This window comes from Camellia sinensis, chromosome 1 (genome assembly GCF_055761805.1).
Source record: "Camellia sinensis isolate YWXY chromosome 1, ASM5576180v1, whole genome shotgun sequence".
NCBI classification, from domain to species: Eukaryota; Viridiplantae; Streptophyta; class Magnoliopsida; order Ericales; family Theaceae; genus Camellia; species Camellia sinensis.
The window spans coordinates 222926215-222942327 of NC_138961.1; the positions used below are offsets into that span (position 1 = coordinate 222926215).

At 34.1% G+C, this 16113-nt stretch overlaps 1 long non-coding RNA gene and 1 pseudogene across 1 annotated transcript; one reads left to right on the forward strand and one right to left on the reverse strand.

The window, feature by feature from the left end:
• Window positions 1-335: 335 nt before the first annotated feature.
• LOC145822584 (salicylic acid-binding protein 2-like) overlaps window positions 336-16113 on the forward strand; it is a 34061-nt pseudogene continuing 18283 nt past the window's right edge.
• LOC145803032 (uncharacterized) lies at window positions 14821-16106 on the reverse strand. The gene is made up of 3 exons (XR_014345096.1): window positions 15955-16106; window positions 15757-15876; window positions 14821-15118 (listed from the first exon to the last, which is right to left on the reverse strand). It is a non-coding gene; the product is annotated as an uncharacterized LOC145803032 (long non-coding RNA).

Below are 16113 nucleotides of genomic sequence, written 5' to 3' on the forward strand. Positions count from 1 at the left end.
CTTCATATTTTGCCACAATCATGTCACCTTGTTTTAGTTATTCAAATTCAGATCCCTTCCTATCTTGGATGCATTGCGGGAAGTATTTTTCATAGAACATTTACTTAAATTAATCCTATGTCAAGCTGTCATTCTCATCCCAAACGAGCATTCACCATATTCTTGCTTCTTCTTTCAAGGTAAAGGTTGCCAACAACACTTTATGTAATTCAGTATACGAAAACACTTCAAATATCTTTTCAGTTTCAAGTACCCAAGCCTCGGCTTTTAATGATTCAATACCTCCCAAAAATTCTAGCGGCTTCATTTTCTTATATTTCTGTATAAGATCGATAATGTCATCATTATCAATTTGGTCCAGAGGCAGCGGAGGAGGAGGTGGAAATCGTTGCCTTTGCTCTTATTGTTGTCTCACCAGTTTAGTTAAAACCTCCACCATTCTTTCTAACCATTCTATTCTGGCATTAGAAGATTCAGATTCATCTGTGCGTCTTGCATTCTCCATTGGTCTATACATAACCCGAGGTACCAATAAACATAGGGAAAAGTTCTCACAGCTTCCATTTTCATTGTCAGTTCCAAATATATTCATAGTATTCAATTTCATTTCATGTCATTGTATTACATTAGATTTTAGTTCTGATAAGTTCATATAATTCCACACACCCTCACACATGTTGATGCAATGTCCTAATTTCTTTTCTAGGACAATCTATAGCTCAACTGGACACGTGCGTGGGTAAATTAACTCGTGCTCTGATACCATTCTGTCTCAACCCAAACCCGCCCCTATAGGTTTAGCGTCATAACTGGCCAGTAATCCGAGATTACCAAAGGCCTTCCTGTACAGTCAAAAATAATCGGCGCTAGCAGAAGTCATATATAAAAATACTAATGGTCCAATGAGTTGTGTATCTATATGAACAAACATGTACACATATAAACGTTAATTTAGCCACATAACAATACATAACTTATAACATAATATCTTATACAAACATATGCATGTGTCAAAAGTGTACACCATGGTCAAAATCTTGACAACAGCCTTCCAGGCCTAGCCCCAACTCAGAGGCACTCAAAACAACTCGGTAGGCTTCCAAACGGTGACTCGGTTGCAGACTCCTTCTAGACTTGTCCTCTAGAACGCTCACGTATACCTAAATATATAAAAACAGTGAGCTAAAGTCCCATGAATAACATTAAAGTAAAGAGGTTAGTAAACGAATCCCAACATATCTTCATTAGAAAACAGATTATACATATCTATCATATCAGCCATATATCTGTACAGTCTCATAACAGAACATAATAATGGTACATCCTACAAAACATATCATATCGTCATTCGACTAGAGTAATCGGTTCCGGATACCGATTAAACACAAATCACCACAATGAAGTGGCTAACGAGATCTCGTATCACTTATATATCATGGACCCACATTTATATGTCGTCCCCCAAGACTTAGGACTATCTATGGATGCCATAATATATTCACAAATAGGACATTCGTTCACATGATCAAAATAGCATTTCAAAAATTATCACTTATCAATAACAGTCAAAACATAATTCATATCAATATATCTTTACAGAAATGTTACTCACGGTGGGCTTTCAAAATCGGTTGTTCGGTCTTTGAGTGTTGACCTTGGATGCTTGATTTGATGAAGATATAGCTTAAACCCTTTTGATCTTCTTCTTCATTTTCCTTTCTTTTCTTAGTCTCTAGAAGTCTCTCTCTCAGATTTTTATTTTGTATTGAGTCTAACACTAAGGCTCATATATATCTATCTCTATCTAAGTATTTTTCCAATGCAGACAGATATTCTCAAATTAATTCATATTACACATAATTAAATAAAGATAAATGTGACACGTATTTTGGGGAAATTACAATTGTGAATGAATTTATAAATAAAAAAATGTTTGGAAACTCTAAAATATGAGTTCTAAAAGAGCTTTGAGAGGTAGATCCCACCCATTATTGTGATGTTTTGGCTTTGATTTTTTTTTTTTTTTTTTTGGTTTTGAATTTTCACATTATTAGAACTCTAAAATTAAAAGGTGTATCATTGCCCTTTATAAATATAAATGTGTTTGTCTCTATGTAGCACTGCTCCTTGTCTATTCACTACAAACAAAAAGATAAAAGAAGGCAAACAACAAACGCATACCCATTTTGTCCTGGTACATGGTGCTTGCCATGGAGCTTGGTATTGGTACAAGCTCAAACCACTGCTAGAGTCTCATGGCCACAAGGTCACCGCCCTCAACCTCGGGTATCAACATGAAGAAGATAGAAAAGCTTCACATTCTTTATGACTATACGGAGCCATTGATGGAGGTCATGAAATCGCTTCCTCCAGGTGAAAATGTAGTTCTCGTTGGGCACAAGCTTGGTGGCTTGAACTATTAGAACCCACAAAGGTGTATGTGTGTAAATTAAATGTATAAAATAAATAAACAATAAAATAAAATAATTCAGAAAATAATTATATAAATTATTTTCCGAATTAAATGCTTACAGAAAATATTGTCAAGGCTTGTGTTGGACACAATCTCCTTAATGTAGATTTCGCCCTCGCTCCGGTGCTTCGAGTTTTATCGGCATCTACTTCCCAGGATGCATCAACTAATCCTTAAATTTGCAACACTACAAATTTAAGTCTGGCGAACCAAAACTCTGTTGTAACTCTCTCTTTTTCTTCCTAAAAATAAATGCAGAAACGATGCACAAAGACAAAAGAAGAATAGCAGGAGAAGAACGAAATTCTGATCGAAAAAATTGTGTATTATGAATTGTTGGAAGCATGCTTTATATAGATAGAAATGTGGCTATTCCGAACAGGTGCCAATAGATAGGCAACTGTTAGGACAAATTTGAACAGATAGAAAATCTGTTTGAATTGTTTGGACAGTTCCAGATCTGTTTGGGAAAGGGTTCAACAGGTTCAAACCTATTCGGGTGGAAACCAACAAGTATGAAACCTGTTCGAACCTGTTTGGGTGAGAAAAAATTTAGACCAGAATTAATTTAATTTTTCGAAACTAAAATTCAAAATTAAATAAATAAATACAAATGTTTTTAGCCCAAAAAAATAAGTATTGGGTCGGAGAAGCCCAATCTCACACCACGCAATCGCACCCAAGCCCAGCTCGACCGACCGACAGGACTACGTCACCGCACGTGTGTGGTTTTAATTTTGGGTCCAATGGGTCTAACCCACTACAACTATAACCTCACCCTTCCACAAACATGGGTACCCCTTGAGGCCTATCCCAAGTATCCAATGCTAAGGTTTATAAACCCAAACAATTCCTCAAGCCTTTTTAATGTGAGACAAGCACATTTCACAAATGTGTAGGAAACCCACTAAAAAACTAGTTCTACGAACCCGAAAACATGCATTGAATTCTCATTCATCCGAAAATGGTTTTGAACAACCACATACATGAATTTATTCACTACGCGGCATTAAACATGAACCCACTTAGAAATATTAAAAATAACGCTTGGGTCCTACCTTAATTAATGCTCAAAGTTAGCAAAAAATAAGGTTTTTTCCAAAACTATTCCAAAGCCATTTTCCAACAATCCCCCACATGAATGAAATTCACGATAACGGACATGCAACAATATGCGGACAAAGAAAGAGTATATTAAGAAGATACATCACATCGAGATAGGCAGCTTTTGGCTTTGAACCTCCTCTAGTGAAAGCCTATCGAACTTACTGGCTAACCAGTGGATGCGATGCCTTCAATTGTTCAGCTGTTTATGTAAGCCAAGACAATAGACTACACATAGTGTATCCTCAGACACAGTTTGGTTCTTACAGTTGTGTTCATTTTGGCCCTAAACAACGCCTGGTAATTCGTAAGCGCTCTAGAGAATTTAGCTTTCTCAATTCTCATAGAACCGGCCCAGTTCACACTCATATAGGTGATTTCTAATTAAGAGTATCCTACTATACCCCACTTGGATGTCCAAGCTATAAGAATCATTAAAAACAAAGCTTATCCTACTAACGCTGCAGGTATCACTCTTCTTATCATAGAAATGGGTAGAAGTAAACCTCTTTAGTGATATGTGAAGTCATCCATAATTCGGTTGTCCCTTTGAACCTAGATCTTGGGATCTCCAGTCAACTAGGTTTGGTTGCCATTATGGCGACTTTTAAGTAATAGGTTTTAATCCCATTCCCCTCGATAAATGGTACACTTGCTCTCTGGCTGGCCCTTTAGTCAATGGATCTGCAATATTCTCCTTTGACTTTATATATTCTATGGAAATTATTTCATGTGAGAGAAAATGCCTAACGGTATTATGTCTTCGACGAATGTGTCGAGACTTACCATTATACATATGATTCTGTGCTCGTCCTATTGCTGCTTCACTATCACAGTGTATGCATATAGCTGGCACAAGTTTAGGCCACATTGGAATGTCTTCTAAGAAATTACGAAGCCATTCTGCTTCTTCTCTTGTTTTATCTAATGCGATAAACTCAGATTCCATTGTCGACCTAGCTATAAATGTCTGCTTAGAAGATTTCCAAGAGACTGCAGCACCTCCTATGGTAAAGACATATCCACTAGTGGATTTTGAGTCTTTAGTATCCGATATCCAATTTGCATCGTTGTACCCCTCGAGTACTGCTGGATATTTGGTATAATGTAAGCCATAATTCTGGGTATGTCTTAGATACCTAAGTACCCTAATTATAGCTTTCCAATGATCGGATCCTGGATTACTTGTATACCTACTCAATTTGCTTATAGCATAGGCTAAATCGGGCCTAGTGCAATTCATTAAGTACATCAAGCTTCCGATTATACAAGAGTACTCTAACTGTGATAGGCCTACACCTGTATTTTTTGACAAATGAAGACTAATGTCAACAGGTGTTTTAGCAGGACGGTTGTCATGCTTTCCAAATTTCTCCAGAATCTTCTCAACATAGTGAGACTAAGATAAAACATATTCTTCAGATGTTCTAGTAATTTTTATTCCTAAAATTATAACTGTTACTCCCAGATCTTTCATGTCAAACTTTTTGTTTAACATTTTCTTTGTGGATTTAATCATGTCATTATTACTTCCAATAATGAGCATGTTATCCACATAAAGACAAACTATGACATAGCCTTTGTCTGTGCTTTTAACATAGACGCATTTGTCACATTCGTTTATCTTAAAACCATCCGAAAGTATAGCATGATCAAATTTTTCATGCCATTGTTTTGTAGCTTGTTTTAATCCATAAAGGGATTCGACAAGTTCACAAACCTTTTTCTCTTGGCCAGGAACTTGAAACCATTCTGGTTGTTCCATATACATTTCATCATCTAACTCGCCATTCAAAAAAACTGTTTTAACATCCATTTGATGTATTTCCAGATTATACAAAGTTGCAATCGCAATAAACATGCGAATAGATGTTATTCTTGTTACTGGTGAATAGGTGTCAAAATAATCAAGGTCTTCCCTCTGCCTGTATCCTTTAACAACAAGCCTAGCCTTATATTTATCTATTGAACCATTTGCTTTCATTTTTCTCCTGAATATCCACTTACATCCAAGAGGTTCACATCCTGGTGGAAGATCCACCAGTTCCCAAGTATGATTTTGCAGTATCGATTCAATTTCACTATTCACAGCCTCTCTCCACAATGGAGCTTCAGAACTTGCATTGCTTCCTTGAAGTTTTGAGGCTCATTTTCTAACAAGTATGTCAGAAAATCAAGACCAAATGATTTAGAGATCCTAGCCCTCTTGCTACATCTGGGTTCATCTACTTCATTATCATTTTGGTCTTCACTGCTACTCATAGCAGTATCAAAAGTTCTTTTATTTGAACTTTTCTTTTCAATTTCCTTGCTAGGAAAATGTGTTCAAAAAATGATGCATTTCTTGACTCAATAATAGTGTTTACATGCATATCCGGATTTTTAGATCTATGAACTAAAAATCTATATGCACTACTATTATTGGCATATCCAATGAACACACAATCAACGGTCTTTGGTCCTATCTTAGTCGTTTTGGGACTAGGGACTGCCACCTTGGCCAAACACACCTACACTTTAAAGTTATTGTAGGTAGGTCGTCGACCTTTCCATAATTCATAAGGTGTTTGATTGAGTTTCTTGTGGGGTACCTTGTTAAGGATAAAGTTAGTAGACAAAATCGCCTCCCCCCACAAGTTCTGAAGTAACCCTAAACTAATCAACATGGCATTCATAATCTCTTTAAGAGTTCGATTCTTTCTCTCAGCAACACCATTTGATTAAGGAGAATAAGGTGCAGTGGTTTGGTGAATGATACCATGTTCAGAACAAATTCTTCAAATGGTGCATCATACTCACCACCTATGTCACTTCTCACTATCTTAATAGTTTTGCCAAGTTGATTTTCAACCTCAAGTTTATATTGCCTAAAAGCTTCTACGACTTTATCTTTACTTCTCAATAAGTAAACATAGTAATATCGAATGCAATCATCAATAAAAGTACTAAAGTACTTCTTACTTCCTTTAGTTTAAACAAATTTTAAATCACAAATATTTGTGTAAATTAAACTTAAAGATTTAGTACTTCTTTCAACTTTATTAAATGATGCCTTAGTGAGTTTTGCCTCAATACAAATCTCACATTTTTTATTAGGATCAAATTCTAAGTTAGGTAAACATTCTAAAGCAACAAGTCTACGCAAAGAATTAAAATTAACATGTCCTAATCTACCATGTCATAAGAAAGAAGACTCAGTAATATAAACAGAAGATGTGTTCTTATTATTACAAGCCAAATTAGGTACAACAGCATTTACATTGAGCTTAAAAAGCCCATCACTCATGTAACCTCGCCCCACATACATTCCACTCTTGGAGAGTACAACTTTATCAAATTCAAAGACTAATTTAAACCCCTTTTTGATCAACAATGACCCAAAAATCAAATTATTGTGAATCTCTGGCACATGGAGTACATTGTTAAGAGTGAGTTCTTTCCCGGATGTCATTTTCAGCACAATCTTTCCTTGTCCTTCTATAGTTGAAGTAGAGGAGTTTCCCATAAAAAGTTGTTTCCCACTTTCCACCACTTTGTAGGTTGTGAACATCTTCTTATATGCACAGATATGGCAAGTTGCTCCAGTATCCACCCACCATTCCTTGGGATTGCCCACCAAATTTTCTTTAGAGACTACTGCAGCAAGATTGATGTCTGCCACTCCATTGGAAAGATAAAAATCCATGGCTATGTTGGCTTTTTGTTTGAACTCCCTCCATTCTTGCCAACGTGATAATCCTTAACGCGATGTCCATCTTTGCTGCGCACAAAACATTTGCCTTTGAACCTCTTGTTGAACCCATTGTTGATCCCTTTGTTGATCTTACTAGTGGATCCTTGTTTGGGACCATTGCTATCATGCTTCCGCTTCTTGTTATTGAACTTTGACCCTTGTTCATGTTCCACAACATTTGCTTTAGTCTACATGACAGGGTTTCCTGACTTCTTGTCGGAACCACGGTTGTCTTCCTCAATTCGGAGCCGCACTATCAGTTCCTCCAATTTCATCTCCTTAAGCTTATGCTTCAGATAATTCTTGAATTCTTTTCAAGATGGTGGCAATTTTTCAATGATTGCCGCTACTTGGAAAGATTCACTAAGAACCATCACTTCCGCATGTATGCCATGGAGAATTAAATTGGAGATCTTGAACTTGGCTAATAACCGTTTTGGAATACATCATTTTAAAATCCAGAAAACGACCGACAACAAATTTCTTTGTACCGCGGTCCGCTGTTTTATACTTATGGTCTAGAGATTCCCATAGTTCTTTAGCTGTGCTTTTCACACTATACACATTATACAATGTAGACAACCCATTGAGGATATAGTTTCGACACAGAAAATCACCATGTTTCCATGGATCGACTGCGGCAACCACTTGCCGGTCAGTTTCTTCCTCGTTCAGTGCTGGTGCCTTTTCATGAGTGAAGCGAGCCAAATTCAATGTGGTAAGATAAAACATCATCTTTTGTTACCATCTTTTAAAATCTTTACCATTGAATTTTTTTGGCTTCTCCCCATGATTTACCGGTACTGCCAGAGTCATCACTGGCACAATAGGTGTGGGGTTTGAGTAATAATAGTCTCAATACTGTTAATTTTAGTTGTCATAATTCTGACGAAATAAAAACAATACACCAATCACAAATTTATATAAAAAATGAATTCACACACAAAATAAATAGAATAATATTTTGTAACAAAATTCTAATGATAAACATTATATTACTAGTATATTATCAAAGAAATCATTAAACAGTATATTACTACTATTTAAGAAATTAAACAGTATATTAGTACTATTTAATTTCCCGAAACAAAATATTTTTTTATCTATCGCAAAAATAAATAAAAATAAGAAATCTACTTTAAGATTGTTAGAACCCACAAAGGTGTATGTGTGTAAATTAAATGTATAAAATAAACAAACAATAAAATAAAATAATTTAGAAAATAATTATATAAATTATTTTCCGAATTAAATGCTTACAGAAAACAATGTCGAGACTTGTGTTAGACACAATCTCCTTTGAAAAATCTAGAAATCCCCTAGATATTGATTTGTGATTATGTAACAATTTTAAGCAGTATATAACAATCCCAATCAAACAATCAAGACAAATCAACACAACGATTTTAAGGTGGAAAAACCATAATTGGACACCTCGAACTGTGATTAAAAAACCACAGGCAACAGCCACAAAACAATCCACTGAGAAGATTTAAAGGAATTACACAGGTATACTCTCAATTACCTAGCGAATCCACGCCTAATTGAACCAACCTGTATGTGCCTCTTCCAACCCCGTCTTCACCTCGGAATTGTCTTTACGATGAGCCACTTCAAAATCCACCGAAGCTTTAGGCTCAAATTCTTCAGAATCCACCGAAGAACAACTCTCTCTCTCTCTCTCTCTCTCTCTCTCTCTTGTGTATAACAAACAAAACCTTTGATGTACTCTCTTTAAACCATGAGTTGAATACTCAATAAAATATCAAAGAAAACTAATAAAATATCCCCAGATATAAACCTTAAGAACCAAAAAGAAGATCTGGAGGAATTCAGGAGTCGTCTAGTTTTGGGAGAAAACCAACTACTTATAGAAAACCAAAAGTAATCCTAGATTTGGAAGAAAACCAATTCCTTATAGAAATCCAAAGTAATCTTGGAAAACCAATTCTTTATAGAAATCCAAAGTAATCCTGGATTTGACCCAACACGCGAATTTATAGAATCTGTCCCGCGATCTCCGCTCGAGCGCCCAACAGCCCGCTCGAGCGGCTTCAGCAAAATATGCGTGTGATATAACAGAGGTCCGCTCGAGCGCTAGAGAACCCGCTCGAGCGCTAGAGAACCCACTCGAGCGCGAAATCACACAGCTCAGCACTTTTACAGGCGACCAAAACTGCTGGAACCAGGGATTCTCCACTCGAGCGGGGGAATGTCCGCTCGAGCAGACAGGCAACTTGGAATGTATTTTTGCATTTTGCTTGATCCCCGTCATAATCAGCGAAGTGGCAATCTTGAAAGCATTAGCATCACAAACTTCTCTGAAATGTACAATTCGGGTTGGATTCGCATCTAAACACTCATAGCCTCACTGAAATAAAAGTGTGAAAATAAATACAACTGAAAGGAGTTTTGTCAAACGGGATTGCCAAGAATAAAATCTAACATCCTTAAAGTAGATTTTACCCTCGCTCCGGCGCTTCGAGTTTTACCGGCGTCTATTTCCCAGAATGCAACGACTAATCCTTAAATTTGCAGTAGTACAAATTTAAGTCTGGCGAATCAAAACTCTGTTGTAACACTCTCATTTTCTTCCTAATAATAAATGCAGAAACGATACAGAAAGACAGAAGAAGAATAGTACGAGAATGACGAAATTCTGATCGGAAAAATTGTGTATTATGAATTGCCGGAAGCATGCTTTATATAGACAGAAAGGTGGCTATTCTGAACAGGTGCCAACAGATAGGAAACTATTCAAACAGATTTGAACAGATAGAAAATTTGTTTGAACTGTTTAGACAGTTCCAGATCTGTTTGAGAAAGGGTTCAATAGGTTCCAACCTGTTCGGGTGGAAACCAACAGGTATGAAACCTGTTCGGACCTATTTGGGTGAGAAAAAATTTGGACCATAATTAATTTAATTTTTTGAAACTGAAATTCAAAATTAAATAAATAAATACAAATGTTTTTGGTCCAAAAAGATAAGTATTAGGCCACATAAGCCCAACCCAACCTCACACCACACACACAAACTTAGCCCACCCGCCTGAACGGATGGCGATGCGCGGGGTTTTAATTTTGGGTCCAATGGGCCTAGTCCACTACACCCATAACCTCACCCTTCCACAAACATAGGTATCCCAAGTATCCAATGCTAAGGTTTATAAACCCAAACAATTCCTCAAGCCTTTCCAATGTGGGACAAGCACATTTCACAAATGTGTAGGAAACCCACCAAAAAATTAGTTCCACGAACCCGAAAATGCGCATTGAATTCTCATTCATCCGGAAATAGTTTTGAGCAACCAAATACATGAATTCATTCACTACGCGGCATTAAACATGAACCCACTTAAAAATGTTAAAAATAACGCTTGAGTCCCACCTTAATTAATGCGCAGAGTTAGCAAAAAATAAGGTTTTTTTTCCAAAACTATTCCAAAGCTATTTTCCAATATGAACTTGGCTCTTTCCATAGACAAGTTCCTCCAGAAAATCTCCACTGCTATCTTCCTCATTGCTTTCATGCCCAATACTGTGCACAAACTCTCGTTTGTTATTGAACAGGCGCAGATTATATAGAAATTGATCGCAGGATCAGATATAAAAACAGTCATATAGTTACGAGGCCCAACCCCTAATGCTAGAAACACCTAAATCACTCAATACACGATATGCGTATTTGTGGTATTTTGTTTTCTACTTCGTTCGCACTTCATTTATTGAGTTATTTGGTACAATTTTTTTCTAAGTTAATAATAATTAATAATCAAAATGTAAAGATTAAAATTTCTCATTCTCATGTTTTCTAATAATAAGTTGTTTTTAGATTGAGAAAAATTCACATTAGTGAGTAATGATTTTGTCATCTTTTGTTTTCTATTTCGCAATTCATTATTTATTTGGTACAGTTTTTTTTGAATTAATAATTAATAATCAAAATGCAAAAATTAAAATTTCTCATTCTCATGTTTTCTAATAATAAGTTGTTTTTAGATTGAGAAAAATTCACATGAGTGAGTAATGATTTTTTTTTTTTTTTAATTTGAAATACTGATAAGTTCATATTATTAATTGATCATAGTATTGTTAGTGCTGGAATAATAATTAATATTAATGAAGCAACTAAGATTCGATAACGCTGCCTTTGGTTGAGGGATTTGATATTGGATTTGGAAAGGAAAAGAGAAAATGTGTGTAAAATTAAATAAAATATAAGTATATTTTATTCACATTTTACTTACCTTTCTATTTTTTCTTTCCAAATTCCTCAAACAAACATAGCGTAAAGGTAATTTTTTTCTCTTATTCTAGCTTTTTATGTTTCAAGTATTTTTTTAATTTATTTCAAAAGGTAAGTTATATTCAAAATTAAATAGAAAATGACATATTGACAGCCACTTAATATACAAATATTTTATTATATATAATTCACATTCTGACCAAACTCAAACTCTAATATAAGAGTAATTTTAGGTATTATGAAAAAAATATCATCTTAATGTGCGGTGTTTTATTGTGTGTATAATTTAAGGATAAAGAATTTTTATGAAACATTTTATGATATGCCTAGCATTATTCTTAATATAATATAATATTTTTTTATAATATAATATTTTCTGTCTAATTTAAAATAAAATTTAACATTGTGAGTAAATTTTAAAAAAAATAAAAATATATAAAAGTCCAAAACAGGAAAAAGAAAATTAAAGACAAAGTGAAAAAATAGTCAAATTTACTTAGCCTCCGTTTGAGAAGTTGGTTGGCTTTTTGACTTTTTAGTTTTTTTAGTTGTTTTAGCCTGGGCTAAAAAGCTTAGTTTGGGAAGAGCTTTTTGACTTTTTGACTTTTTTGAATTTTTTTTGTGAGAGAAGAGTATAATGATTATGAGTTGGATGTGATATTTTATTTGTTATAACTAAAATAACCTATTTTATCTTTTGTAACTAAAATAGCCTCAAATCGCCTTGTCAAACGGAGCCTCATAAGGGTTTACACAATAGATAAGAAAGCAGAGAAAATGGTTACTGACTCCAATGCAAGAGGTTTGTTTGGACTAACAAATCAATGGCTTAACCCAAAGCTTCTAGTGCACTTGGTAAATACTTGGAGTTAAAGGATTCAGGTGTCAGGTTCAAAATTTTTTAGGTCAATTTTTTAGGCATAAGATACTTGGTCAGGAGGTTAGAGATATTTTGAAAAATGAGTTAAAAGTCACTTCTTAACTTTTAATTCGTTTTATCTCTCATAAAAAAAAAAAAAAAGTTAAAAAGTCAAAAAAAGTTAAAAAGTCAACTTTTAACTATCTTCTTAAAACACTCATTAATCTCAAGTTGTTGCTATCGCAGTATTTGGAATGGGTTCAATATTTCCCGTTGTGCGAGTCCTGATTTAAGCGGAACTTATCTTAGGAGGTCATGTAAGTTTTTAGATTATAGTCTCTGACTCAAAACAAACAATAAGACACCTTAATAATCTTTGTAAAGGGCACTGCTTAGACCTGCAGAAGAGGAAGAAGATTTTCCTATAACAAAAAAAAAAATCAATGGCCCGCTTGCAAATTCAAACTACAATACAAATCATGATAAAAACGAGGCAATCGTTAGTTGAATAAATAGCCAATGAGTGGGGTGTAAAAAAACAAAAGGGAAAGGTACATTTAAAATATGAATTATTTTTTATAATTTAAAAAATTATAAATATATTATTATAAAAAAAATTATTTCACAAAATTAATTAAAAAATAAAATTCTAATTGAAATATGTTTCTGATATTATTAAAAATTATTAATTAACTTGATAATTTATTAATAAAAATTATCATTTATTACGAAATTAGAAATTTCAAGAGGCGGGATGTAATTTCTAAAACTATAGGAGATAATTTGTATTTTAAACAAATTTCAATTGATGTATTTGTAATTTATCTAAAAAATAAATATCAATTCTATTGAAACTTTTATAAATTTGACTTTTAATGTAATAAAACTTATCATCAATATATAAATATTTTCTCTCACTTTCATTGAAATAATATATTCTCTGTATTGCTGTTGGAAGAAATATATCTAGTGCTTTAATTTGATTGTTATTAATTTAAATAGTAAGATTAATGCGGATATATTTGGTAAGAGTATTAGTATCAACCTCTCTCCAATAGCTTTGAAGCTATTGTAAAGAGCAAAAGTCAAAAATATGTGCTCTATCAGACTCAACAAACTAATTCTATGGCTAGCCATTATTTATATTTGCTCCAGTAACTCAACAACGTTGTTGAGCCACTGTTTATTGGCTATTTTATTTTTTATTATATTTTTTGGAGTAAAATTGGGTCAAAATTTTTAAACCAGTCGTCCACCCAGATGTCTCATGAGTGCCTGTAGCAGAAGAAGAAAAATCTCCAAAATTAACCTAACCGGTTTACCGGCCAGTCAACCAGTCAACGGTATTTTTTTTTTTTTTTCAAGAATTATTTGGGTGACATATTATCAATTTAATAAAAAAAGAAAGAATAACAAATAAAATAATAAAATAATATTTTAATAAAATTGAATTAAAATAGAGAGTTTAATACAATAAGTAATAAAAAAATATTTTAAGTTATAATTTAATTCAAAATTTATTAAGACTAATACAGATGCTGTGTTGTATTATCTCCCAATTCGAGGGCTTTAAGCTCGTAGCCCAAAGTAGTGTAGTATTATCTAATAATTTTAAATAATTATAGATATTCAAATACTGTTTGTCTTCCGTCTTTAATTATTATTATTATTTTGGCACGTCTTGCTAATTTGTTAATTATTGGTTGGCCTTTGATGGAGGAAAGCAATGTAAGAAAAATTAAGGGGCAAGGTTATATTTCATGAAAAAAAATTATAAACTTTTAAGAAATAATTTAGTGTGGTAGGTAAATAACACTGCTGGAAATCGCACTTTTAGCGGCGTTTAAAAAACGCCGCCATATGTATCAAAAACGCCCCTAATTCCTTTTGTGGCGTTTAGTACCAAACGTCGAAGCTGCGGCCGTCGCTGTAGCTTTGCGACGTTTTAAAAACGTCGTGATATTAGTACAGGCGGCGTTTTTTAAAACGCCGCCAAATGTCCCACCACACACACGCTGACGTCACCAACAATATTTAGCGACGTTTTTGAAACGCCGTCGTATCTGTTTTAAAAATATTACCGTTACTGTTGAGGGATTAGGAGGCGTTTGTAGAAACGCCGTCATATCTTCCTTTTTTTTTTTTTTTTTTTGGGGATATTATGCTAATTTTATTTGATTAAATTAAAAAGAATACCTGTAAAAAATATTGAATTTAGTTTCTCATTCAATTAATAAAAAAATACCTATAATAAAACTAACATACAAAATATTAACTCCTATTCAAATATCTGTAATAAAACTAACATTTAAAATAATAACTCCCATTCAAATAACAAATGAAGCATTAATTCAATTTCACATTAAAAAAAAACTAACATTTAAAATAATAACTCTCATTCAAATAACAAATGAAGCATTAATTCAATTTCTCATTCAAAAAAAAACTAACAAACCGTGTTTAAGTAAGAGACTACAATTTGTAAAATTTTGATTCCAGATCTGCTAAAATGAAAAATCCATCCATCTTGTCATAAAACATAACCCACCAAACTCAAATCTTGTCTCAAACTGCTGCTGAGCTACAGTTGCATGTTCAATCATTCCTTTCTGGAAGGTAGCATCAACTTGCTCAAACATGGCTTTGCATGACATCTCAAAGGCAGGAATAACGGAAGCTTCCAAACTAGACTTCAATGCATCCTGCATATTGAATCACTCAAACAGTCAGATCAAGATTTCCAGATTCATTTAGTAAGGCATACAATCTCCTCAGGTCAGATACTGCTAGAGAGAGAGAGAGACCCATAAAAATTTTGAAGTTATTGAACAACAATTACAAAACATCAATTAATCCCATATACATGCATAACATACTCAAGAAGAACTAGAGCCAGACACTACATTTGAAAAGTTGAGAGATAATGGACTGTCCACCCAAGATGAGTTTATGTCTCTGCAGGAATGCTGCTTTGTCAAAATAAAAATGATAATTTAAAATATGACATTCACCAAGTGTCTCATGCACATCACATTAAGAGAGAGAGACAGAGAGAGAGACCTTAATATCTAAAGATTACAAGAAAAAGGGCTCTGAGAATCAACAAAGTCTCAAACGAACCAAAATCCCTCAATAACCTTTAAGATAGTTAATGATATAGCAAGAAGTGAATAACAGATCATTCAGCATAAAAATGAAATCCAGAATTTGTAAGGTCATAATAACATAATAGAAAGAATCACTTCAGCGTCAATAATGCTCTCCATACTGCTCCATAATGTCATCTAAAATACATCCACACTCAATCAGTAAAATCCTAGCACTATAAACTTATGCATACCTGAAGAGCTTGCTTGCCAGAAGTTTGAAATTGTGCTTGGATCTGCCTAGCAACAGTAGCTTCAAGTTTTGAATTAACTGATTTCTCCAGTTGATTCACTGCCTTATCACCAACTCCTCTCTGCACCACATGGGCATCAATTAGTTCTCAACAAGACTACATCCCTAGTATAAGACTTGGATCTTTTAGAATATCAACCTGAAAAGCCTCTGTAATAGCCGTAGATATTGTTTTTTCAATGGCCGGAGAAATTGCACGAGCTACAGCTGGTCAAACTGCAGCCAATTCCTTCTTCACTGTTTTCTCCACCATAGCTGGCAAGTCCTTATTTATGCAGTTAGTGATCAAACTTGTTAT